The following is a 4,366-nucleotide window of genomic DNA, read 5'->3' as shown; positions in this document are numbered from 1 at the left end:
TGGAAACCAAGATTCCCTGATCTAAATGAGACTAGAAGACAGAGTAGCTGATTCATAAAGCTTACCAGGAAAATAGCCTTGATAGTGAGGGCCTGCCTGACTATATATAATCACAGAAAACTACAGGTAACTAATAAATCTCTCAAGATGACTTCTTAATGCTCTAAAATTATCTAATAAAAGACTGAATATGAATTTTTATGACTGCTACAATTGTGTGAAAGAATATCTGTAGTATGGCTGAGCACAAAAATCTATAAAATCAAACTAACAAGGTTTGGTAGTATGTTTCTATCGATGATGTTTTTATTCATCAGATTTTTCTTAATATTGTTAGTTTGGCAACAAAAAATTAAATTCCTTTTCTTTTTCCTTTAAAACAATTGGTCCCAAGTACAAAATGACAACTTTGATTCATTTGGATTACTCTCGAGACATGTTCCGAGATAATTTTGTGAAGGCCTAAGTGTTCCATTTAGTATTAGGAGAAGTAAAATGTTAAGGGATGCTTAAGCTCTGTAAAGTTGAACAGAATAGCATTTGAATGGCAGGATATAATTACAGATCACTAAGAATACGGTACAAAATGTACCCGATCCCACCTCTTCATACTTAGCTAAGAACAGTGCTTCAGCGGTATGTGAGATTAATAATAATTCTGGAAGAACCAAATCTCCCTAGTTAGATTTATCAGACCTATAAGAATTACTGATAAAATTAATAAAGTCCATATTAACCATAAAGAATTAGAACCTGTACTACATGTGTGTTATTTAATTGAAACCTGTCTATTTTCATTGTGTGATTTTCCAAGAATGTGTGTCCAAATACTCCATCTAAACTTATGAGACCCCAATACATAAATGCTGTATGCTATATATCTCTCTGTGTAAGTTTCCCCTCGACAAGGTCTGGGAACAGATCATTTATTTGGGATGCGATCCTTGGGAGCAGAAATGAGAGAATAAAGCAAGAAAGGAGGAAAAGTATTTAAAGGGCACATATCTCAAAGTCACTATTAGGTAATGGGGACCTGGCTGAAACTAGAGGTGGTCCAAGGGGATGTGACGTGGGGCACTGAAAGCATCTGCCATACTCATACCTAGAATCGTGCCCCACACTCCAAAGACTCTCAGTAAAAGTTGCCAAGTCACTGAATCTCTTGCAGTGACCCTCAAAGCTTCCTGCTCCCAAGAGTGATGTCGTCAAAGATCATCTGAGAACTTGTACATTGCCTTTTACAACTACATTCCAGGACCTAATTTCATTTTGTAAGTTCCATGTGTCTCCGTAGCAAACAAATGAAGCTTTTTCAAGAGCACTTAAGCTAAGCGGGTATTTATTATGAGGCTATGCGCATATCTCATGAACTCCAACATGACATTTAGGCTGGAAATCTGAAGGCAGCCCTCTTCTCTGCATGCTAGTCTCATCTCTCTGCAGAGTTTAAAATGAACCATCTCTGCATCTGCATCTCCATTCCTTCCCTGCAAATAGGTCATCAGCACTATTTTTCCAGATTCCATATATATGGATTAATATACAATATTTGTTTTTCTCTTTCTGACTTACTTCACCGTATAATAGGCTCTGGGTTCATCCACCTCACTACAACTGACTGAAATTCATTCTTTTTTGATGGCTGAGTAAAATTCTATTGTATATATGTACCATATATTCTTTATCCATTCATCTGTTGATGGATATCTAGATTGCTTCCATGTCCTGCCTACTGCAAATAGTGCTGCAAACAACATTGGGGTACATATGTCTTTTTAAATTGTGGTTTTCTCAGGGTATATGCCCAGTAGTGGGATGTGTGTGTCTGCTCGGTCATGTCCGACTCTGTGCAGCCCCATGGACTGTAGTCCGCCAGACTCCTCTGCCTGTGGGATTTTCCAGGCAAGAATACTGGAGTGGGGTCTCATTTACTACTCTAGGGGATCTTTCTGACCCGGGGATCAGACCCACATCTCTAGCATCTCCTGCATTGGCAGGTAGATTCTTTACCAGTAGTGCCACCTGGGAAGCCCAGAGGTGGGATAGGGAGATAAATATATATATATATATATATTTATAATTATGGCTTATTCATGTTGTTGTATGGCAGAAACCAACACAACATTGTAAAACAATTATCTTCCAATTAAAAATACATATAAAAATAAAAAGAAATTTTAATTGCTCTTATAAAAAAAAAAAAAAAGAACCATCATGTTGAGTGGATCTGTGGATCAGTCATCCAGCGCTCATTGCCTGTGTTGAGGTGGTACTGTCAGTGATTCAGAGATTGGAGACATGACCCTGCACCTTAAAAAGCTTAGAATTTTGCTAAGAAGTCAAGGTATATAAAGAATAATCTACACACAAACTAAAGACTAAATGATGGCTACTATGTAAGTATCACAGGGAATGTAAAAAAGGCTACACCATGGTGGTTGGGATGGTTGGCCAAGGCTCCATGGAGGATGTGAGGGGGGTTTCCAAAGAGATATGAAATTCAGAAAAGTAGAGCAGAAAAGAGGGGACTGAAAGGACAAAAATGAGCAAGGAAAGGACCAGAAGAAAGCATGCATCCAGACCATTTCCAAGAAATGACTTGACCAGTGGCAAGGGTGACTCTATCCATACTGATTAACTAACTCCTTACTAAATGCTGGTCAGGGTGGTCAACCAGAAGCTATTGGGACTATGAAAACATCTTCCAATTCTTTTCAAATTACAATTGGCACAAGATCTTGAAAACTGCTCTCACAGATTATGACTTTGGTAATATCCTGGGTGAACTCTCTTACCTAATCACAAGCATAATCAATTTTACTGGGATCAAGGAACACTTAAAATTCAGTCACCAGAAAATCATACACAAAAAAAATGATTTTCTTTTCCAAGAAATCTTGACAGGTAGGTATTTTTCCATAGAACTTAGAGACACGGACTATATTAGTGTGAAACCTCATAATCTATTTTTACATTTCATGCTTAAAATGATTTCCTTTGAGTTAGAAGCAAAACTGAAAGGGACACTAATTCTTAATTTATCTAGTTTTTAACCTCCCCATTCCTTAGGAAATAGCACATCCTTGACTTAAATCCATAACCTATAAAATTATTACATTGCTCAATGATTAGTTATCACCACCTAAACATTACTTTAATACTTAATATAGCAGTTAGTTTCATCACACTGCTATATAAAAACCCTCACAGAATATTTTCAAAGTTAAAAAGAAAAAAATTTTTATTGGGTTGGCCAAGAAGTTCATTCAGGTTTTTCTATATGACATTTTGGAAAAATCCAAACAAACTTTTTGGCCATCCCAATAATATTGTATATTAATCGGGTGATCATTTCTTAGTTTTCTTCCTTCTACGTATTTGTTAGGTAGGAGCTACAGCCTTAGCCTTGTAGAAATGGTTCTTCTTTGAACTCTCTTTTTTTCCTGGAGTGGACTTTTCCCACGCAAAAGTTTATTCTAGTTTTGCTTGTGTTTTCCAATCTTCTCTGTGCCCGGACACCTCCATCGCCTACATAGTCACCATCTTGGTTTGGAGACAGGTTTTGTTTTGTTTTCCCATTGTACAACTTTTGCTCATCCAGAAATATAACTTAAAAAAAAAAAAATAGTAAGAAGACCTACATTGGGCATAAATCAAATAATAAACAAAAAGCAACTCTAAATATCAATAGCATGCAGAAGAGATGAGTTATCCTGAAGCACATCAAGATTTCAATATATCCCATCTGTCAAAAATGTAACATTAGAGCATGCTGCATGGTAGTAACGTCTGAGAAAGCAGTTTTAATTACTGATTTTCAAGCCTAAATAAGATAAATTCTGTCCTTTGAAATGATTTATTAATTTTTTTGGCAGCGGGGAGCATACAAGTAATATCTGCCCAACATGTAAAGCAAACACCTCAAACTGAAGGAGTAATTCTCCCTAATAGCCAGGTAGCGTCACCAACTCGTGACGAGTCCAATTGCAGTGAAGTTCTACTATGCTTCTCAATATCATGACCAAAAGAAGAAGGGACCAAAGTTCCAGTAGTTGCAGCTGGAATCACAAGAGTTTCAGCAAGGTGACAAGTTTCTATAGGGTTGGAAAAGAAAAAGTGCTTAACTGCTTAGGCTCCTTGTCCACACATCCTTGGGACAAGAGAGGAAATTCAGGTATGGCCCTGTCTCTGAGTCTGTCCTGTTCCCTGCATTCCAGCAGCAACTCAACACTTATTCAACTTTTCTCTGATTTTGTAACCTGGTTTTGTGACTGCTCTGGCTCAATGGACATTTGTTTTTGAGTAAACTCCGGGAGTTGGTGATGGACAGGGAGGCCTGGCATGCTGCGATTCATGGGGTCGCAAA

This window comes from Bison bison, unplaced genomic scaffold, assembly GCF_000754665.1.
Source record: "Bison bison bison isolate TAMUID 2011002044 unplaced genomic scaffold, Bison_UMD1.0 scf7180017864490, whole genome shotgun sequence".
In the NCBI taxonomy this organism is placed as follows: domain Eukaryota; kingdom Metazoa; phylum Chordata; class Mammalia; order Artiodactyla; family Bovidae; genus Bison; species Bison bison.
The sequence above is the reverse complement of the archived record's forward strand: the minus strand, read 5'-3'. Positions refer to the sequence as shown.